This window comes from Dasypus novemcinctus, chromosome 1 (genome assembly GCF_030445035.2).
Source record: "Dasypus novemcinctus isolate mDasNov1 chromosome 1, mDasNov1.1.hap2, whole genome shotgun sequence".
NCBI lineage: Eukaryota > Metazoa > Chordata > Mammalia > Cingulata > Dasypodidae > Dasypus > Dasypus novemcinctus.
Genome location: NC_080673.1, coordinates 166,125,601 through 166,149,710, shown reverse-complemented (window position 1 = coordinate 166,149,710; position 24,110 = coordinate 166,125,601). Strand labels below are relative to the sequence as shown.

Here is a 24,110-nt window from a genome sequence, read left to right as displayed (position 1 = left end):
CAGTAATTAAAATGTAGATTGTGACAATATTTCTATTAAATTCTCGAGATATAAAAATACATGGATAATTTTCACACGGGAGGTGGGGTGGCTTCTGTTTGAAACTTGGATCAGTAGTGCAAAACCCAAACTAATGGTTTTGGATTTCCCTAATTGCTACCCATATGACATGTCATCAAGGAAAGACCCGAGACACACATATATGGAAAGAAAAATAAAAAAGTTTCTCTTCCAACTGAGCCTAGACTCTTGTGGCTTTCAGTTTGAAAACTAGATTGTGCAACTTATTCTCATGAAAAAAAATCACCAGCGTTTTCAGCTTCAGTTCACATTTGCTTTTTTTTTCACTGACTTGTGACCAGCCAGTAATTCTCTGATGTTACTTATCTTGAAGCTTCCTCTGATTTACTGGTCCTTTCTTTAGAAGGATGAAATGACCGTGCTTTTTTTTTTCTTTCCTACATTTATTTACACTATTTGGAGTTTAAATGTTAGTGCTCCTTCTTTTATAAATTTGGGTATGTCTGATCTGGTTTCTCAACAGGTATGTAATTCTTTATTTTATTTATCAATTATAATTAATTTTTTTCCTTTGCCAGTTTTGAGAGTGCTTAGCATCTCTTAAATGCTATTTCATTAATAAACCAATAACCAGAGTAAGAAGCAGGATAGGTGACAAAACAAATTCAATTGCCTTCTCAGTCTTTTAAGGATTGATTAGAAACTTTTTGCTTTTCTCATAAAATATTAATCCAAGTACAATATATAAACAATATCAACAATCAGTCAAGGAAAAGGCCCTCCTTCTCCACTTAATATGCTCTATTCTAATATTATTTATTATTTCAAATGCTTTTATATGGATTTAGAAAGCCCTCTTTTCAGAATATCAAATATTGCAAGCAGTTGGGTGGTATGGATATTTTAAAATATTTCATAACTTTTGACCATTTCTAGAAATTATTCTGAAGGATAGAATAAGAATAAGAGGCACTTTTTTATAAAAGTAAAGCTGTTCAATGTGATGACTTTGTTTTATAATAGAAAAATGTGAAAACTACCTAAAATGTCCAAGAGAAAGATATGGTCAAATAAGTTAACTTTCAGTTCACTAAATATTCATTAAAACATTGTTTTTGAAGAATTTTAATGATTTAAGTGAAAAAAATCAGAGTATAAAATGATACTTTTTTTAAAAAAAGGCCTATATATGTATTTTTATACATGAATTCAAAATATGGAGGAAAATAAACCAATATGTTACAAGTTATTCTCTAATGTGATTACATATGATTTTTAAATTTTTCATTTTTCCTGTATCTACTATAATTAGCATGTATTATTTTAAAAGTAAAATAGGTCAATAATCCTTATTAAAAGAAAGTCAATTTGTAGTATGAGGTTAGTAATGACGCTAGCAAAATGAACTTGATATGAGAATTATTCTGACATTTTGAAGGAAACCTAATGTTTTAAAAATCCTATAATTAAAATTTATCTCTTAAGGTCTAGAGGGTTTTTAGAATTGGGATTTCATGTTTCTTGTGCTTTATATCTTGATAAGCCAAAGAAAATCCTTTTAATGAGAAATGTTGGAGTTATTGATTTGTGAGCAGTTTGTGTTTTTAAAATAAGAGAGAGGGGAGCAGATGTAGTTCAGTGGTTCAGTGCCTGCTTTCATGTACAAGGTCCTGGGTTCAATCTGGTACCTAAAAAAGAAAAGAGAGAGAGAGAAAGAATTAGTTTTAGTTAAGGTCAGAATTTAAGCAAAATATAAAAATTTCAAGTGATGACTACAAATGATTATTTAAAATTTTTTAACATGTATGAAGATTCCTAAAGAGCTTTTTAAAAGAAGCATATTTTCCTTATGCATCTTAAGTATTCAATTTAGAAATGATTGATTTATAAATATTTTTAAAGATATAACTATTATATCAGGTAAATCAGGATAAATGTATGCATTTGGTATAAAGTAAGAAATGATCTTGTAGATTTCATGACTGGTTTTCTACACAGTAATACCAGATATCTACAAATTTGTTAGTCTCAAATGCCAAATATTACTTGAGATATTTTGAAATTATTTGAAAAGCTTCATATTATAGTTTGGGGAAGGAAAGTTTTCCTTTTAAGCATGAGTAAAATCACATGTTTGATTTGTGTTACAGTCTTGATTACATTTTTTGTTTGTTTTTGTGCATACTTTTTTCCTCTGCTTTGGTTTAACAATAAAGCTCATGATTATGTTAGGACAGCTACTGCTCCTGAGACAGCGTATTGTTGTGATGCTTTCGGCTCCAAGTTATGCAATACCTGACTGACTGGAGCTTGAATCAGAATTCTTTCTCTTACATCCCAAGTCTGGTGGTCTGTGTTGCTGGCGCTGATACTGATCAGCTCGAGGGTTCTCTGTCCCCTGTGCACAAAAGAGCCAATTCTGTGACACCGAGGTTTCAAAGAAAGAAAAAAATTATTGCCAAGTGCAAAACAAGGAGAACAGATGGCCTGCGGGTCTTAAATCTGTCTCCCAGAACTGGAGAAACTTTTCAGCGTCTCAGCGCATTCAAACAAAGGCAGGCAGGCTCAAGATAGCGAGCAAGGTGGTCAGTTCTGGACTGACTCATGGTACGTCATTGAGGGAGCTTCAGCTGGAGCACCAGACTTCAGGGGCCTGCGTGCAAGGGCAATAGCCGGTCAGGGTTGCAGAACAAAATAAGGATGCGTTATCTCGTTACTGTCCAGTTTCAGTGTAAAGATTATGCAGTTACAAATCATTGGCATCACCATCAAAGAAGCACGGGATCTGGGTTTCAGTTCAGTGAGTATTAACAGTGACATTGGCTTCTGGCTACTTCAAAAGGTAAACATACATCAAGGTTATAATTCAGTGAGCTGTAACAGTCATCGGCATTTACTTTTGGCTACATTGCAATGTGTCAGAAAGTTAGTAGCGCCTAAAATACAATTTAGTGGACTAAGACTCATTTGTAATTTCTTGGTTACAGCACTCGTTCAGTGGCTCGGTCATACTGTCTCCGCAGTTCCTTGTCTTTCCTCACGGTTACAAGATGGCCGCTGCTGTCGTGAGCATTGTGCCTCAATTGGAGAGGACTGGGGGGGTGAGTGGAGGTGGAAAAGAGGGTGACTTGACAAAGGCTGTCTCTTGTTTTAGGAAAGGAAGAATTTCCCAGAGTCTTCCCGGTCATTGGCTAGAATTTGGTTACATGACCTTCGGCTGAGAGGAAAATAGAAGTGTTACTATTGGTTAAGACGATGAATTCCCAATATGGAGGTGGGGTGGGAGAATGGGGTGTTGGTGGGGGTGGAGTTGCTATCATCCCTAGCGGGGAGAACCCTAGACTTTGGAACCCTTTGAAATCTTCCGATACCCAAATCTATAATCATATTTCCATGATTGTCTCAGAAAATCTTTTTACAGTTGATTTAAAATTCAGCATCCAAAGCAAGTCCACCCATTTATATAGCTAAGACTTATGTATCTTTAATAATTATTTTTAATGAAAAAATTAAGTGTTGCAGGAAGACACTTAAGAGTCATAGTTGATGTCTTGGAGTCATATTGGGTCCACAGCAAGTTGTTTGCTTATATGTAGATGATACAAAGACGAGAAATGATTTTGCAAGCAGTGGAGTCTTAAATGATTGTGAGATAACCAGTTCTGGTAGTTCCATTGCTGTTTGTAACAAATGAAAAAATGAAAGGCAATGGAAAAAGAGAAGAGTATTTTTATTTTGTTTTTGGTCAGAATGGTCTTTCTGTGCCCTACCTGCTTCACTTGTAAAATGGGAATATTAATAAAATAATCCTACTTCCTAGATTATGATGTTCAAATGAAAATCTTCCTGAGTAGCTGAATTTAGCTGTATATCCACAGTTTCACAGTATTTCCCCAACCTGAAGGTCATCCCAGTGCTTAAAAAGATACAGATTTCCTGGCTTCACCCAGGCCTGAATGAGAATCTCAATTGCTTTTCCTAGAAATCATGGACAATGACATTTTGCAGAGTTAATGATGCTTCCCAGGGGCTGTGTGTTGGGTTGCCAAATGCTTACTGAACACCTTAGTTATGATTATTGCTGTGAACCCAGGTGCTCCCAGGTGATGCCTTGGGGATGGATTAGAACAGGGATTCTTAATCAGGAGTCCAGGGACCCTGGGGTCCATGGAAAGATTTCAGGGGGTCTGTGTGCTTAAATTGAAAAAAAAAAAATCAACTAAATACGTTTATTTTCTCTGACCTCTAATTGAAACCTAGTATTTCCTTCACTTATGAATGCAAGCAATAAATTAGAGTAGTATTCATTTCCTATCACATTACAATTGTTGCATATCTCAAAAAATTGCTTATGCTCATCCACACTTCGAAATTACAGTAGTTCTTAGATCTGATGCTAGTTGAGTGTCATAAAACTATCTGCTGCTGTACTCTGACAAGGGGTCTGTGGTTTTCACCTGACTGGCAAAGGGTCTTGTGGAACAAAAAAGTTTAAGAACCCCAGATTAGAATTTCTCGGTTTACTTTGTTTCATGTGTAACATCTAGCATAGTGCCCAGCAGATAGAGTGCCATAAATATTTGAGGGAAGAATACATGACTAGGATATTGATGAGCATTCAGATTAAGGACAATTCAGATTATCAATTCACAGATGATAGAAAAAACTGGTGGGCCACTAGAGCTGCCTAAGTCAGAAGGGGCCCAGGCTTAGATTGGAATGGCCTAGAAAACAGCACTAATGTCCACTAAATTTGACTTCTGTTGCCTCACATCTTTCCTGTATACTTTGTCTGTGTGTGCCTTTTTGTGAAACTTTCCCCTCCAATCAAAACTGCCTTGAAGAAAGAATGGGAGTGGAAGTACATTCATATAAATGTCAAAATGGTAAAAAAAAAAAAAAAAAAAAAGGCTTTACTGCCCGAGGATATTTGCATTTCAGCAAAGCACCAAGCGACAAAAATCATCCAGTGGTGGAGAAGCGGCTGTGCCTCAATCAGTTGGGCTCCCGTCTACCATATGGGAGGCAGGCTCCCCCCACACTGCAGAGAGCTGCCCAGTCCACAGACTCGGTGGAGAGCCGACTCAGCAAGGTGATGGGGGGAGGGGGGGAGACAAGCAAAAACACGGAAGAGCGCAGTGAATGGACATAGAGAACGAACAGCATGCAAAAAACTACAAGGGGGCAGGGCGCTAAAAAAAAATCATCCAATGATGGATGAGATGTTTAGTAGACAGTACTTCCTAAGACCTTGATGTCACCCCGTGTAGGAGGGTACCTTCTAGTAAGGCTATCCCCTAAGGGGACTTGAGGGTTGCCCGAGTGCCAATTGGCTGGATATTTGAGGACTGGAATTTCTTGCAGGGGATGATTGTTATCAGTGAGCACGGCAGCTGTTGCTGATAGATTGGAGAGCTACTTCCTTTGTTGACTCTTGAAGTCACCCATGTAGGAGGGTTTCCCTAAGATGGTTATTTCAGGCTAAGAAGATTGCTATGGGGATCTTATCTGATCAGATGCTTCTTAAAAATGAGGGGCCCAGAACCCTCTCTTCTCTGCATGAATATCAGTAAGGACTCAAAATGGAAAAGACACTGGAATTCAGTGGGGAAGTCATTAAAGGGAGAAGAGATACTGGAGTTTCATGTCATAGAGCAGGGGTTCTTAACCAGGGGCCCATGGAAACATTTCAAGGGTTCCATGAGCTTGAATTGAAAAAAAATCAACTTATTGTCTTTTCCTCTGACGTCCAATGTTTAGCGTCATAAAACTATCTGCCACTACACTCTGAGTAGGGGTCCATGGTTTTCACCTGACCATCAGAGGAACCCCTGTCATAGAGAAAGGGAAGCCGTCTATATCTATATCATGAAAAAGGAAGGGACAGAGTTTAACTCACAGAGAGTAGACACTATACTGAAGTTTCCTGCAACCCTGTTCTGGAAAAATGGAAAGAATGAGTTTCACTCTTCTACTTTCTGATTTGACATTCTCTCTTTCTCTCTCTCTGCATGTATATTTCTTGGGCTAGGTTACTAGGTTAGAAAAGCTTTATGGGAAATGGAAATGGAACACTGAGTCTCCTGGGAAGTTGCCATATTTAATGTTACTAAGTAAGACTTATCAATATAAAACAAAACAGAAACCAAAAATTCTCTTTGGCAAATAAACTCAATGATTTGCTGGTTCCTGGGTCTGGTTGAGAGAACCAATAATGATAACAGATTGTGAGGGTGTTGTTACCACAGATGAGAGAGGTGATGGAGGCAAACATTCTAGTTGGTACCTGGGGAGAATGATTCTTTTCAGCTGTATAATTCTAGAACAATTGGCCCTATACAACTGCATATGCCCCCTTGGTTATAATGTTCCTTCCCCTATTCATTTGCACAAAGCATGGAAGACTGTGAAGACTTCCTTGATATAGTGCATGTTCTTTAGTTTCCACAGTCTCCTTGGATATATCTTTGGGCAGTGTGCTGTGGTATGGGGGACACTCTTGGGATGGTAAGGTGGAAGGAAGCTTTCTGATGGATGTTTGCATAGTATTTGTGTGTGTACAAGAAATGTGCATAATGTCCTAGTGAAAAAGTAGTTAAGGGAGGTTGAAATGAGGTTAGGGGATTATCTTCTGGTGCATTTCAGTTTACCTTAGGATCATGGATTAAAACAGGTTGGCTAGTGCTTTGTCCTGAGCTGATCTCTTTTGGAGATTTACATGTAGGAATGTACCACTAAGACATGACTGGGGAAGCCTAGTACATGGGAATAACTAGAGAGTTATCTCCTAAGAAGTTGGATTTATATGAAGAGGTGTTAATTAGAAAAAAGGGGGCTGGCCATTCACATGGGCATAGAAAACAAGAGAGTCTGAGAATCAAACTTGGGCAGCTCCCATAAAGCTGTCAGTGGAGAAAAAAATCTTGGCTAATGAACTTCCTGCATTTTGATCCCATTGATAAGATCATCCAATAAAGAAGAAGTTCGTGTTAGGCTAAATTATGTCCTTAGACCAGCCAACTAACTCCTTTCGCTCTGACTCCCTGCTGGGCAGGAATTTTCTAATTAGAGTTTGGCTTTCCAATAGCACTCCCGGTGGCAAAGAAATACACGGTTTGTGTTGACAGAATCAGTGTTCTGGTCTTTTTGATGATTGCATTTCTCATGGCCAACAAATGAATTGGTGTCCTACTATATAAATAAATCTCATGAGCTTGGTTAAATGGAGTTGCCTTCTGGAAGGTCAGATATCTACCTTCTTGGTGGTCAGGAGAATCAGATTTCTGAGGCTCTGAGAAGAGACTGAGAACCATGACAAATTCAATTAAGTTTATGAAAGCTACCTGTAAGGCTTTCCATTCTCCATTCTCCGTAACATAATATGTAATGCACACATTCATTAGACATCAGGACTGAAGGAAATGGGGTGCCAAGCTGGTGGCTCCTGACAGTGTGGGTGATAAGGAGCTCACTCATTTTGAACACCAAAAAAATTTCCCTTCCACCTGTGTCATTCCTGTATCAGTAGTAATGTGTGCTGTGTGTTAATAAGAATGGTGTCTTTGTGTGTGCTTACTGCCCTTGAAAAATTACTTTTATGGATTCACTGAGGCCTAAGATGAAGATGCCTTTCTTCAGAGAGGATTTCTGCCAGATGCCTGGGTTTCTTGAATGATGTTGGTGATACAAAATTTGGGCTGCAAATACTTGTGAAGGCCTGTGGGCCTGTGGATTACAATCTTTCAAGGACAGGTTTTCGTGTCCCCTCCCTCCCTTCTTTCCTTCCTCCCTTACCTCCCTCCTTCTCTCTCTCCCTCCCTGCCTCCCTGCCTTTCTTCCTGCTCTAAATAGGGCCTAGGTAATGTGCACCTCTGTTTCCTTGGGCTACAGCAGGGGCAGATTTACTTCTGGTTCACTCTTACCCTGATGGTGTGCCCTTTGGGGGTCCCAGCTAAAATGTATGTGTTGGGGGTCCTTTAGTTTAGAGTTGATTTTAAAAATCAAGTAAATAATAATTCAGCTAGTATGCAAGTATGGCAAAAATGGCAAATATGTTTACCAAGTAACTGAAATTTGGGGGCTGGATTAGAGATTCTTTTAGATTTCAACTATCTTGACCATTCTGGGACTCAGTGACAAAAGGAAAAGTTCTAACTGTGGGATCCATCCTTATTACACTAAGAAAGCTCTTTTCCTAGGATATTAGTCCTAGGGGCTGGGCTAGTTGTCCCCCATGGACATCTGGTCAGTGATCTTTGGTTGTTTTAGGTTGTGGAACATTTTGTACAAATCCCAGTACTTCCATCCTTGCTGTGGTGTCAGGTGGCAAATGAGTAATGGAGCCAATTGCTGCCTTTTTGTCTAAGAAAATCGTAAGAATGCCAACAACATTCACCTTTGGACCTCTTGACCATCTCGTTGCTGCCAACAGTCTGAAAATGTGCTGGGTTGGTTTCTCTAAAAAGTCTCCGGAGCGCTCCAAGACACTCATTATTTCCAAGTTCTTTTATAAATTAGGCCAGTGAATTCTAAATTGGATTGGGATGTGCTTCCAGGAAGAGATGCCCAGGTTCCATTTCCATCTTGTGTAAATCAAAAGATGGTTCCTACTAAACACAGCCTTGAAATCCGACATCTGCTGGGGCCCCTTGTGCTTCATTTGGCTAACACACCCAGGCTGAGGGGTGTCAACAACCACGCCTCGGGCTCAAGGTAGGGGATGGAAAAGGAAGGACAGGGAGGCAGGGGGAAAAGACTGGGAGTAGTGGAAGGCCATCTGTGGCAGGTATTTGGGGCTGTTTGCTCCTTCGCCCTTTTCTCTGTTAACATCTGCTCTTAAGACAGCATATGATATCAATGCTTTCATAGAAACATGAAATAGGAGCTCTAGAGGGACCTTCAAACCTATTTAGCCTGATGTCTAATTTTACAGATGAAAGAACTGGGACCCAAAGAAGCTAAATTTGGCCTGACTCTCAGGCCAGGGCTCTCGGCCATTGCAAGCTTCCACTAGGTACAATACAGAGAGAAAAAATTCAAATCACTGCACATTTTAAGATTTATCCATAATGGAGGAGGAATTTTCTTGGTTCTCTACTAAAGGAATTTAGAAAGAATCAGGCAACTAAAAATCTACTGATAGGAAGCCCCATGATATATTGTTAAGTGAGAAAGGTGACACAGGGGATGTAGTGTAGTCTAGTAGTATAGTGTAGCTGCAATTTGTAGAAAAAAAGGATTTGTGTATGTAAGATAACGGCATATGACAATTACATGTGAATAAATGTAATAATGGGGATAGCTTTGGGAAAATGCATGACAAACTTAGCACAGTGGTTGTTCCTGGGTGTGGGAGGTAGGCATGGAGGAGAGATATATTTTTCACTTTTGTATTCTTTGAATTTTACTACGGGCATGTATTAACTATTCAAAAAAGTAAATATAAAAAAATTTAAAGATGATACGTGGGCTCAAATAAGGGAGAAAAATAATGCTTATTTAGAGTTTCTGGCAGGCCTCCTGGAGGTAGTAGGTTTGAGGTCAGCCCTGGGACAGGTAGAACTTTACCTGGAAGAGCTGGAGTAGGGAAGGTCATATTTCAGCTGAGAACACTGTAATCAAGGTTATGGAGACATGAAAAGAGCAAGGAGAGTTTGGGATGTTCCATAGTTTGGAGAGATTGCAGCAATGATTAGGTGAAGAGGAGAGAGGTAATGAGAGGTAAGGCTCATGGAGGCTACTTCACACCTCAACATGGCATCAAGACCCTTTAACAGTTGGCTCCAGGGTCCCTATCCAGTGTCATTTCCCACCTGTGCTTCAGTCACAAGGACCAACTCTGCTCTCCAGATACACAGGCCTTTCCCATGGGCTTCTTCTGCCTGGATGTCACCCCCCCAGTCCCACCCTCTTTCCCTCCTCCAAGACCCAGATCAAGTATCACTCCTCTCTGCCTGCTGGTGCGCCCTTTCAGATTTAAGCACACTGTCCTCCGTGTGCTCTTGGTCCTTTGCATTTACCTTTATTATGGCACTTGTTCATTTATATTTAAAGTTTCTTTTTTTGGTGGGATGAAGCCACCAAGTAAGGTCCTTTGTATGTAGAAGGTTGCTTCTCCTCTCCTAATTTAGAATTTTATTCTCTAAGGCACCAGCTCTATGGGACTTCTTATGATGAAGTAGAGCCATTCTGCTTTTGGATGGTCATTGCATTACCTCTGCCCATGTACTAATGTAGAGAACCAAAAATTGTGAGGGCCAGAGATATAGTGAAGTGAAAAAAAAATTAACCTCTAGGTCTATTCTCAATTATATTAGGATTTTCTTTATTATCTTCTGTTCCTATTAGACTCTTTAGAAGTAGGCCTGGTTTAAAGCCAATTAAAGTCAAATATCCTGTCATTTTTTTGGAGTTCTATGAATTTGGAGTGTAATGTTAGAACATAATGTATGCATATGCGATAAATTTAACAATCGAAAAATAATGTTGCTCTGGAATATCCTGGTAGTTTCAGACTCATTATGAACTTTTTTTCTCACAGTTTTTATTAGTCCTTGATCAGAAGCTGAGCCTTTAGACAAATATTTAATCCTGTTGCTATATATTATATTTGTGATTTAATATATATATAATGTATATACATCTATATTCCAAAGGGGAATTTTCTTTTTATTTTAAGGTTTATTGTAAAATATAATTAATAAAGACAACATGGTATTTTATAAGAACAGACAAACCAATTCACTGGAACAGAATAAAGTACAAAAAGACATTATTTAGTCAGTTGATTTTTGACAAAGGTACTAATGCAATTCAGAGTAGAATGAAAAGTGGTGCTAGAACTACTGGCCGTCATCTTTAAAAATAGGAATATTGACTCCTGCCTCATTTGGTATACAAAAGTTAATTGAGGGAAGAGGCTGTGGCTCAATCACTTGGGCTCCCATCTCCATATGGGAGGCCCTGGGTTCACATCCTGGGGCCTCCTTGTGAAGGCAGGCTCGCCCGCACACTGTGGAGCACCACCCAGCCTGCAGATGCCATGGAGCACCTCCCGGCCCGCAAGCACTGTGGAGAGCCGACTCAGCAAGGTGACGCAAGAAAAAAGGGAGACAAGGGAAAAACACAGAAGAGTGTGTAGTGAATGGACACAGAGAGAAGACAGCAAGCAAGCCACAAGGGGGGAAGGGAAATAAAAATAAATACAGACACAGAAGAACGCACAGCAAATGGACACAGAGACCAGACAGCACACAAAAAGCCACAAGGGGGGGCGGGATTTAAAAAAATTCAAAAAAATTTTCCAAAAAAAAAGCAATCTTGTCTTTGCATCCTTGGGATAAGCAAAGATTTCTTAGACTGAGCAAAAGTACTAAGCATAAAAGAAAAATTGTAATCCATCAACATTAAAAATGTTCAACAAAATTCACTAAGAAAATACAAAGGGAAGTTATATATTAGGAGAAAATATTTGTGATAAAGGGCTTGTATCCAAGATACATTAAATATGTCTTTAAATCAATACTAGAAAAGCAGAATTTCTATTTTAAAATGGGTAACAGAGTTGAACAGACATTTCATATAAGATATTTAAAATTAATACACTGTTTAAAATTTTTAAAGATTTCTGAAAATGATTTTTCACAATGAAAGCATCTCAACCCTCATGTTGCATAATCTGATGGAAAAATAGGAGGTGGTTTTGGAGAATAAAATTGTCAGTTTGGTACTCTCTTCACTCTCATATCTTTGATGATACTTCAAGCTTGATTTATACTCTTCTTCCTAAATATTAATGCATTCAGCAATAGAGGCCCATAAAGCACAAAATTTTTGTCTAAGCATTTACCATTGTTCAGGGATCTAGCATTATGTTTTGTATAAAGTATTGATAAATGTCTAATTGCCGTAATAACAATGAGTAATTATTCTTTCTTGAATACCTATTCTGTGCCATGTACTATGCTCAACTTTTTAAAAACACATTTTAAATTTATTTTTAAAAGATACATCACACAAAACCAAAAGGGGATTTTAAAAAGTCTAAGAAAACCTGTACAAACTTGTACTCTTAGATATTCCTCTTTGCTCTTCCTCTCCTTTAGATAATTTATGGTGTAGCTGCAATCTTCCTAGTACAGTTTTATCAACAGATGGACATTTGTAAGGTGAGCTGAGAATTCACAGCAAACCTGGATTTCCCTGCCATCAGACAGATGCACTTGTCCTCTGCTTGGACCAGTGCCCTTCTGGGTGAGGGAAGACAATCCCTGCCGAGGGCATTAGACCAGGCTTGTGCATCTATTTTTCTACGTGAATTTTTACCAAATTGTTCAACTGTTTGCATATTTCAGTTACTAATATATCATGAAACCCTTCCTGGGCAATACCTAAATGCTGATTTAATTCTTTCTAATGATGTATCAAATTCCACTATATGGATATGGCATAATTAATTTAACCACTGCCTCTTGATGGAGGGTAGACTTTTCAGTTATTTCTGGGTATTTTTTTTTCACTTTATGAATACATTTTTGTGATATTCTTACACATCCATCTTGACCACTTGTGTGGGTATGTCTGGACAATGTGGTCTAAGAATTAGAATTGCTGAATTGGAAGATACATACATTTAAAAATTTGGTAGATACAGAAGCACACCAAGGTTTGGTGGTGGAAGGACTCTACCCCAGGTGGGGGCAATAAGATATGCCTTGTTTGTAGAGAATTTAAAAAACAGTAATGAAACCAATGGGAGCCTGGTTTTTATTACTACCATGCTGGCTGATGTGATGAAGTCAAAACAATCTTAATGATCTTACGGATTCCGTTAGAGCTGACTTACCAGGCAGATGGGGTCTCTAACCCCTAGGGCATCGAGTTTAAATAGTAGCTTAGAAACAATGATAGCATGGTGGTTGTAGAGACTGGAAATTGAGCTTGAGCTACTTCAGTTATGCTATTTAGGTGACCTCTTGGAGTTTTGTGTTTAAATTTACAACAGCGAAAACAGAGCATGAACTGCAAGGTGTAATATTTTTGACCAAGTGCAGATTTTAGTTCATAAGTGAAATATCTCACTGTCTTTGCATAATTTATTTTTCTTATAAAACATAAGAATGAATCAAGAGATAATGATTGTTCCTATATTACACATATTTTGAAAATAATTTTTCAAAAGGAGGTGGGTGTTAAAGAAAATAATCGTCTTCTGGGTGTCATATACACTAGGTTTGCCACTGGATACTGCCAAATTGCTTTCTGCAGAGATGAGAGCCCTTTCCATGCCTGCCAAGATATGTGAGACTGTCTGCTTCGGGGAGAAATCCTTCAAATACTGTTACAAATCGGGCCAGGAGTGAGAAAGAAATCACCCACCAGCAGAAAGGTGTCTTTCCAGCTCTCCCTTCTCACCTCCTGTCTTTATTTTAGAATGCCTTCATTTCATCAAGCTTCCAAGGTTAGGCAGACTTTCACCCAAGTGAGAGGCAGGCTTGGCATGTCAAAGGCGGAGGCAGAGACAGGTCAGAGAACAGGTTCCGAGGTCAGATTTTTGGGGCTCAAATCAGCCACCCTCCTCCCTAGTTTGTCATCTTTGGTAAGTTGCTTTACTTCTCTGTGCCTTCATTTCCTCAGTTGTAAAATGGTACAAAAATGATATTGAGCCACATAGTGTTGGCAATCATTAAATGAGTTAATTTTCATAAAACATAAAACAATGTCTGGCAAATGTTAAGTGTTTACTGTTATCATTGTTTACTAAGGGTTAGGCATTCCGCTAGGCATGGGAGATAGATTCTTTTTCATTGTCATTAAAATCCCATAAACTATGCATTATTATCTACATTTTGTAGTTATGGTTATGTGACTTGCCCAAGGCTAATAATAAGCTAATCAGTGATGGAGATGAGAGTCTGAGTCCGCTGTCCCCACAACCTGGGTTCTTTGCAAATAATCAGATATCACAGGGATTCTTAACTCTTTTTTGTTCCACAGGCCCCTTTGCCAGTCAGGTGAAAACCGCTGACCCCACTAAGTCCACATATATTGTGTATTATTCAATAAATATATCACACCAACACCACCATGTCCCCATAAGAATAATGTTTCTTTTGGAATTTCAATTCAAGCTCATGGACTTCTTGTTAAGAACACCTGAAATATCAACATTTTAATACATTGAACTTAAAACTAAATCACCTCACTTGGTTCAGTACCCTATAAGTTAAGAAAGGTGATTCTCTATCCCTGTTGTCACCTTGCAAAATTTGAGTAAGTCTGGGCTAAATACTCAGAACAAAACACCATTACTTCTTTTATACTTCAAGCACTTTATAAATTAATGGTTCATCCTAATTCTAGAGGATGTTTGAAAGCGTAAAGAGAGATGATTTGTTTTGAAGGAAGTTAATAAGAAAAGGGAGGTTTGCTTGGAAAGTATTTTTATGTTAAAACTGGGAGCTAACTTTTGAGTGAAAAGCCACCAGTAGGCAATAAAATCTTTCTCTTGAAAAATAAGCAAAATTGATTGCTATGGTAGGAATAATTTGGAATATCTAACTGCTATCTACATGGGCTTTACATGCAAAATATTAAGGAAATTAAATATGCATTATAAAAAATAGACTTAATCAGTTTTTGGAAAAAATTGTATGAGGATGGAAAGAGTATTGACTCAGCTGACCAAATTTCTAGATCTCAAGTCAGCCCCCAAATAGCTAACCCACTTCTCTCTAGTCCTTGGTTTCCTTTTGGGAGAAATGAGTGGGTTGAACTAGATGACTTTTCAAGCATCTAATAAGGCTAAGTTTTTTTTCCACAGGAGGGGACATAGAATTTTACATTCCGTTTAGGGGTTGCTCAGTGGTGGGGAAGTTTCCAGAATACATGGGCACAAAATAGGTTTTAAAAAATTGCAACAAATTTATCTAAGAAAGGATTAATACCCTTAATCTCTAAAGAGTTTTAAAAATCATTAGAAAAGATGACCACCATGTTAGAAAAGTAGACAAAGGACATAATCAGTATTTACAAAAGAAGAAATAAAAGTGGTTCATAATCATAGGACAGGATTCTAATTTTCAGAAATAGTGAGTGGAATGAAAATTAAAACCAAATTGGCAAATGTTAGACCCAGTGGTACATATGTATTTGGTGATACTTTTCTGCATTTTCTCTATAACTCAAAAGTGAGACTAAAACTATAACTTGAATGAAATGCTATAGAAAACAAAAGACCCTACCCTTTAAACATTTTATCATGAAAAATTTTGAACACATGCAAACATAGAGAAAATAGACTAATGGACTTTCATGTACCCATTACCAAACTTCAGCAGTTCGCAGCATTTTAACAATCTTATTCCGTCCATTACTCCTACTTTTTATTCTCCCCAGGAATAATGTAAAACAAATCCCAGACATTATATTTACTTTACCTGTAAATACGTTAACATCTCTATGCCTTATAAGGACTTAAAAATATGACCACTATATAATCATCACTGAACAAAATTAGTAATAGTTTCTGAATGTCATCCAATACCCAGGCTATATTCAGATTTCTTGGAATAGCTAAAAAAATATATATAAACAGGACTTGGAAAACTGTCATGTGAGTGAAGAGAAGAAAGAAGAGATGGGCTTGGGGCTGACAGTAACCGAATAGCTGTCAGAGAGGGGGCTGAATTACTCAGCTTTCTTGTATTTCCATCACGGAGAGGGAGGGGATGAAATAGACTTAAATAGGAACCTGAAGCCAGAGAATTTTAAGCAAATTCAGTTGCCCAGATCTAGGAAAAGTTTTACTGAAGACACTGATGGGAGCTCATAGAGATCCTCTGCAGCTTCAACGGACCAACTTACCCTTTTATTTCCCTTCCAAGGCAAACTTAAAGAACAAAACATGACATACAAAAGCACTTCTTCAAAATTGTACAAATACATACTTATTGTAGAAATACTTTTAAATTCATAAAGCAAGGGGGAAGAACATGAGAATCACCACAATCCCACGACTCAGAGACAACCCACCTTAATATGGTGGTATATATAGCACTCTAGAATTTTTCTTATTTATGGAATTATACATACACCCCCCTTTTTTAAATTCCCTTAACTTTTTTCTTTTGAGATAGTTTCAAACTTACAGGACAGTTGCAAAAATGATACAAAACTCATATACAGAATACCGACATAACTCCTTTGACCCTGGATCCACCAATTTCAAAATTTTGCCACATTTGCTCTAGCATTCTATCATCTATCTGTCCATCTATATCTATATCATATCTATCTATATCATCTATATCTATCTATCTATCATCTATATATCATGAATCTCTATCAATCAGTTTTCTAGACATTTGAGAGTAGGTTATATACATCATGCTCCTTGAACCTATAATACATCTGTATACTTTTCCCAATAACAAGGATATTCTCTTGTGAAATCACCTTAAGAACAATTATCAAGTTCAAGAACTTTAACACTGGTGTAAAGTGTTCAGTGTATATTCCATTTTTTTTTCAAATGTCCCAATAATATCCTGTTGGGCCTCTTCTCCTTCATTATTAGATCCAGTCCAGGCTTGTTCATTTATTTGTCATTACCTCTTTAGTTGCCTTTTTTTTTTTAATAAGTTGTGGAAATGTATTTGCAAATAACCTTTACCATCTCAGCCACTCCCAAGCATACAATTCAGTGAGATTCATCGCATTCACAATGTTTTGCTACCCTTACCATTATCTATTACTAGGACTTTCCCATTACCCCAAACAGAACTCTCCCATTACCCCATTATGTGTTAACTCCCCATTCACCATGCCCTTCCCTCTCCCCTGGTAACCTCTACTCTATTTTCTGTCTCTATGTATTTGCATAATGTAACTATTTCATATAAATAGGATCATACAATATCTGTCCCTTTGTGTCAGACTTATTTCACTCGCTGTGATGTCTTGAAGGCTTATCCATGTAGTAGCACGTATCAGAACTTCATTCCTTCTTAAGGCTGGGTAGTATTCCATTGTATGTATATGGAATGCACATGGTAATATTCCATTGTATGTACATGGAATGTACATAAACAAAATGTATATTTTGTTTATCCGTTCATTTGCTGATGGACATTTAGGCTGCTTCCAGCTTTTGGCTATTGTGAATAACACGTCTTTGAACATTAGTGTGCAAATATCTGTTCAGTCCCTGCTTCAACGCTTTATATCTAGGTAGGATATATACCTAGAAATGGGATTTCTAGGTTACATGGTAATTCTATACTTAACTTGGAACTGCCAAACTGTTTTCCACAGTACCTACACCATTTTACAGTGTACGAGGGTTCCTATTTCACCAGGTCCTCTTCAACTCTTATCGTTTTCCATTTTTTTAAGTAATAACGATTCTAGTGGATGTGAAATGGTATCTCATTGTGGTTTTGATTCGCCTTTTCCTAATGGCTAATGATGTTGAGAATCTTTTCATGTGCTTTTTGGCCATTTATATATCTTCTTTGGAGAAATGTGTGTTCAAATCATTTGCCCATTTTTTAATTGGTTTGTCTTTTTGTTGTTGAGTTGTCGAACTTCTTTATATAAACTGGATATTAAGCACTTACTAGACATATGGTTGCAAATATATTTCTTCCATTCTGTTGTCTGTTTTTTCAGTTTTTTTTTAATGTCCTTAGATGCACAAAAGTTTTAAATTGTGTTGTAGCATGACAGCAGCTATAGATAGGCAATATATAAATGAATGAGTGTAACTGTGTTCCAATAAAACTATATTTGTGGAATCTGAAATTCAAATTTCATATAATTTCCCCATGTCATGAAATATTATTTCTCATTTTTTTCCCCAACCATTAACAAATGTAAAAACCATTTTTAGTTCATGGGCCATACAAAAACAGGTGGTGGATTAGGTTTGACTTGGGTCAGCCATAGTTTGCAGTCATTGCTTTATAGTGTTCTTCCATCAGAGCATGATTAGACAGGCGTGTGTCTGCCTTTTTGTTCTCTTTGGCCATGAACAAATCAGCTCAGGCCCCAAACATGCATATTCAACCCAGAAAAGTAAGAATCCTTTAGTAAAGGAGGTTTGTGTTCCTTTGAAAGAAGTTTAGGGGCCATGTGGCCCTCCTTGTGCATGTCCCTTGGAGTTTTCCTCCCCACTCCAAGCAGCTAATCAGTATTCCTTCCAGCCGCTTTGAGAGAAGTTGTGGTAAATTCATTTTGCCATTGCTTCAGTTTCGAGTTGAGGTTCTAGTGCCCCTTAAGAATTGCAACTCTGACAGCTGCGAGGCTGGCCAGCCTTGTCATTTGACCTTACCAGGCTGAGAACTCTAGTGCTGAGATGACAATCTGATTATTGTGCTCCTGGAACTGAAACGGACCAGCCAAGGCTGGGTGTGGTGGGGCAGGGTACCCTGGTCCTGGTTGTCCTGGGGCTTGTCAGAGCTCATGGCCAGAGGAGTTTCAGGATTTAGGCAACTAAGATAATGGCAGTTTCAGGGATTGAGATGCTCCGTTTGCATTCATTTGTGGTGGAGCTAAGTATACGTTAGGCTTTAGAATATAAGTACTGCTTACAACCTCAACTCTTGGAAGCATGCATTAAAAGTTGCAAACCAGCAGCTAGCAAATGAACTTTCAGAACAAAATCTATTTGGAATACAGATGATCTGTTAGTATGTGTGTGTGTATGTACACATACCAATTTAAAAGTCATTTCATTTTGTGATTTTTTGTAGGGGATTTAATATTATTTGTAGCAATTGGAAACAAGCTGGGAGGATTGAGAATTAGTGAAATAAACTCTTGCAAGATGAAATTTAAGATAAAACACTACTTGAGGGGAAACGGACTTGGCCCAGTGGTTAGGGCATCTGTCTACCACATGGGAGGTCCGTGGTTCAAACTCTGGGCCTCCTTGACCCATGTAGAGCTGGCCCATGCGCAGTGCTGATGCGCACAAGGAGTGCCCTGCCACGCAGGGGGGTCCCCCGCGTAGCGGAGTCCCACGCATAAGGAGTGCGCCCTGTAAGGAGAGCCGCCCAGCGCGAAAGAAAGAAAGTGCAGCCTGCCCAGGAATGGCGCCGCCCACAATTCCCGTGCTGCTGACGACAACAGAAGCAGACAAAGAAAGAAGACGCAGCAAATAGACACAGAGAACAGACCACCGGGGGAGGTGGGGACTTAAATAAATAAATAAATCTTTAAAAAAAAAAACACTACTTGAGAAGATGTTGACTGCAAAAACAAATACCTTTCGTTGTTTTTTTAAAAAATTTTTATCCCCCACTCCCCTTCCCATCCCCCCCAAGATGGCTCCCTCATCTGTCTGCTCACTGTCTGTTCATCTTCTTCAGGAGGCACTGGGAATGAACCCAGGGCCTCCCATGTGGGAGGCAAGTGCCCAACCTCTTGAGTGTGGCTCGTTAACACTCATTGCAGTTTCTTTAGGAGGCATAAGGAACCAACCCTGGAACCTCCCATGGGGGAGGTGGGTGCCCAATTGTTTGAACCACATCCACTCCCCTACCCTTAGTTTTTTTAGCCCTTATTTTTTAAAATAATTTTTATTGATGTTTAATATACATACAGAAGAGTGAGCACATGGTAAGCATATGTCTTGAATTTTCACAAACCAAACACACTTGTGGAACCAGCATTCGGATCAAGAAACACCACGCTTCTTTTAAAATATCAAGAATATTGTAGGAGGGGAATAGGAATCATAACCTGGTTGGCAGGGAGGGTTAGGGCAAGTGTCTTGAAGCTGTGTTTGTGGAGAAGGCATAGTTTACTTTGGAATGCCTTGGAGGGGGGTGATGTTCGTTATGAGTGTGGGGTGATGCTGCTTTGGAGTTGGACTCTGTGCTGGACTAACTTTGCCTCTGCCGCTTCTTAGCTGGTGGCTTCAGGCAGGCTCCTCAACCTCTTGTAATCTCCACAAAGACAGCTCCCATCTTGTTCACTATGATGTCCTCAGGACTGCTACAGTGCCTGCCCCACAGAATGCCCTAAACTTGTGTGCATGTGTATTTAATGAATCAAACAATGAATGAATAATGCATAGAAAGTACTTAGTACAGTACCTGGCGGATGATCAATAATGTAAATAAAAATCATAAAATGCCCCCATTGACCCAGTAACACCACGTTTGTGAATATATCCCCCAAGAAAATCCTCCCATATCAAAAGTAACTTTTATAAGGCTATTAATGGCACAGTTGTTAATTCTGGTGAAATCCTGGAACTAACTCAAAGACCAGGTTAACAGTGGGGAATGGCTGGGCAATGATGAATTTTGACAAAATGGAAAGCTCTTTAGCTAAAAGCGTGGCAAGTGGGTAGACTGTGTTGAAAATAAAATTTGTAAAAATCTGAAAAAATGTGTAGAAGATATTCTATACAAATGTATGAAAACTGAATAAGAACTTGGGATGATGATGTTCAGAGATAGTTAGTTTTTTGTTTTTTTCTGTTAAGCTGCCTAAGATTTTTTGAGTTGCTCTCCTTTCCCAAGAAAAAGAAACGAAAGAGAAGACCCCACTCTCCCTTGCCAGATGGGAAGCTCTCCGGTGGGTTCCCCCATCCTGAGCAGCTCTGGCTGTGATGTCCTGGTAGGCGATGGAGGGGTCTCTGGTGGAAGGTGCTGGCTGGAGAGGAGTTGCCGAGGAGTGTGATGATTTCCTAATCATCTAAATGTGTGAGATCCTGAGTTATCAGTCTCCTTAATGGATGAATTGGCTGCTGCGTGCACAGGTCCTCTGCCAAAAGCTCTTTGCACAGAATATTTAGATGTTTTGTCTGTAATTGACAGACCACCTCTGGCTGATGGCTGCCATTAGTGTGTATTTTTGAAAAAAGATAACCGATAATCCTGTCAGAATTTTGAAATCAGCCACATCATCCAAAACCCTGCTAAGCTAACACCAGCAATAATAATAGTTCATCATAGGCATAATTTCACCTCAGTTTAATATTATGCTATAGCACTCTAAAGGGCTTTTCTCACAAAACAGTGCATTTCCAAATGTACAAAGCTCTGTTAACCGTGAAAACAGGTGTGACCGCTGTAGTCTGATTTCCACCTGATCCTCCCAAGCTCCCGGGAGAAGGAAGAGCAGATACTATCCTAATTTTACACAAGAGGACCTCCATTTCAGCAGTGTGGTGATTGCTATGTTAGAGGTCTATAGGGGGCAGTATAGGAACATGGGGGGGGCACCCTTTGGGGGAGGGTACTCAAGGAAAACTTTTAAGAAGAGGTGGGAATTTGGGTAAGCGAAGGGAAGGTCTTTCTAGGCAAAGAGAACTGCTCTGGATGTGGCTGCAGTAGGGGTGGTGCCTGTATGGGGTGAGATTGGGGCTGAGGTGAATTTCCTCCTGGATGGCCCTCAGTTCTCCTTAGAGTAAAGAATGGCGATGCTTCATTCCCTAAACCCTCCTGTAGGTCAGCCTTTTCCTGACTCCTCTGTATGACGGATGGAGGCCGCCTGAAGGCGATCGCGCTGTGGAAATGGCAGATAAGAGACCAGAGGGAGAGAAGTCAAGTTATCGAGACCTGAGAGGTTCTGGTGTTGAAGGTTTGTTGGCTGCAGTCTAAGGCCAGAAGCAGCCTAAAGGGTTCGCTGCCAGCGTCACACGAAGCCTCTGAAGTCCCTCCCAGAAACACTTCTGTATTGAGAGATAATGGCGGGTCAGCCACTTGTGAAATACCACCGAAAACCCACTTTTATTTTGTCCCAGCAGCCCTTTTGGGGAGAATTTCTCCCTTAGGGAAAATTCCACTGAGATCCAGTCAACCCACCTCGCAGGCTGACAGACCCCCGGCAGCTCAGTCGTGAGCACGTGTGACACACTTTCTGAAGATTCTCTCTCATGCCTAAATAGGGTATTGCTCTAATCTGGGCTAAGCTCCTCCCTCCCCCTTTGTCCCTAAACCCCATATTTGGCAATCTGTTGAAGGCGACGCCAGTCATCAAGGCTTAGCAACTCTCTTTACTGCTTCGGAATGATGCGTTGATTGATATTCTTATATTAACGGTAGTGAGTAATAAAGGTGTCTCCTTTGGTTTAAGTTTTTGTTCTTTTCTTAAAGATTTATTTCTTTCACTTTCACCCCCCTGCCCCCCACCCGGTGGTCTGCTCTCTTGTGTCCATGCGCTGTGCGTTCTTCTGTGTCCTCTTGTATTCTTGGACCACAGAGAACGCTCATCTTGTCTTACTACCCCTTTTACAGTTTGGGAGACTGAGGGCCTGCCAGGGGACTTGATGTGCCTCTTAGTGTCAGAACTGGGAGGTGCTTGTCGGTTACCTGATTGAATAGAGCTGCTTCTCCAGTCTGACTCTTTGGAACTCTCTGGGTGGCAAAACCCAGACAATAATTTTTGTCTGTACCAAATTTTTATCTTTATGATACAAGAAGAAATCCCATATTTGTTTTATCTTTTTTCTTTTTTTCATAGTCATAGCTGGATGTAAGATACCCAGACCACCCTTTGCCAGAGAAACCTCTTCAGTGCCACTTCAAACTCCCCATTTATAAGTAATTGTTATAATTACATTATTTAAAATACTATTAGTAATAAAGATTATTTATTGCATGGTTCCTATGTGCCAGGCAGTACACTAAGCATTTTATATACCTTAGCACATTTGATTCTCTCAACAAACCTATGATGTAGAAACTATTACATTTATTTTTCAAAAGCACAAACTGAAGCTTACGGAAATTAAAAAAAAACAAACAAACAACTCTTCCAAGATCATACAGGTAGCTGGTTGGGCAGTCAGGATTCAATTCTACTCAACTTTACAGCCATATTGTTGATCATTATGCCTCATCAACATCCCTTTGCAGATAATCGCTCAGAAATTTGGCTTTTAGATAATTAACCTGCTAGAAAGATCCTACTTAACCAAAAGCCTGATATATACACACTTGCCCCCTCAGTTCCAGTCCTATTGCACTTAGTCAAAATCAAACTTAAAATGTCTTTAGAGGCCTTAACTGTGGACTAAGTAATGAGGGTGTCACAAATGCATGTCTTTAAGTCGTCCCTGGGCCTAAGGAATTAAAGGGTAACAGACCTGATGGAGCCCAGGGAGGTCTTTAATGGTCTGGTGACAAATGGGGGTCCAGGACTGTGCTGCATCAAAGTTTCCAGACACACATCCTTGGATAGAGTGCAGCTGAGAATTTGGCATTCCAGACATTCCATAATTGCTATATTAAATAAATGATAGTGTATTAGATAACACGCTGACTCCCTATGGGTCCCACATGCCAGGTTCCGTGCTCAGAGAGGCTCTCCATACACTGAATCCTTCCAATAATCCACGAGGAAGGTGTCGTTTTTATTTTCATTTTGTGAGGAAGACAAGACTCAGAGAGGTTAACTAACTTGTCCAAGGCCACCTAACTCACATGTGTTTTTAAAAAATAAATACGTGAACTGTTTATTTGACTAACTCATTTGCAGAGGCTATTGTGTTTAGACAATCAGAGACCGTGGGTTAACAAGAGTAGAAATGTCTTGGACTATCAGGATTTACAAGAGTGATTTTTAAAAAAATTAGACCTTGAAGCAGACCTGTCGGTTTTCTTTAGATGTGAGATGTATGGAAGATCTCCAACAGGGAAGATTCTAGGCCCAGAGTGTATTAATAACCTTTACTCTGAGTTTTGGTCTGAAAGACCTTTTTTCATCTGAAGCTGGGGTGGCCTTGTGATAATGTCCGTGGCAGATGGAACACTCTGTCTCCAAGGCTGATCTCATCGTCTGGGACTCCCTGGTCTGCTGTGAATGAGAATTTATTTGACCTTTTGTGAAATTCAGATTCTGTGATCGTTTTATACAGCCCTGTTTAGAGATAGGCACTAAATCTGGTTGCATTCAAGCAGTTTATTATGTTGAACCCGGGATTTTAGCAGAGTTCCTGATACATAGGTGACTGTCCAAAAATGTTGAAAGAAGAAAGAATTTAATCTGTGCAACAACTCTGAGAAATGGTTCCTAAATTTATCACCATCTTGCAGACATGTAAACTAAGGCTCAGACAAAAAGTGTCCAAAGTC

The 24,110-nt window shown here is 39.2% G+C and overlaps 1 protein-coding gene across 3 annotated transcripts in view; it reads left to right on the top strand.

Annotated features, from left to right (window-relative positions):
* RHOH (ras homolog family member H) overlaps window positions 1–24,110 on the top strand; it is a 41,808-nt gene that overhangs the window by 15,598 nt on the left and 2,100 nt on the right. The window contains exon 1 of one of the 3 annotated variants that reach the window (XM_004448683.5): window positions 417–544. The exons of the other annotated variants lie outside the window; for them this stretch is intronic. The gene's annotated coding sequence lies outside the window, so the exon portion shown is untranslated. Of the gene's footprint in view, window positions 1–416; window positions 545–24,110 lie in introns of those variants that run through there. 3 annotated transcript variants of the gene reach the window in all.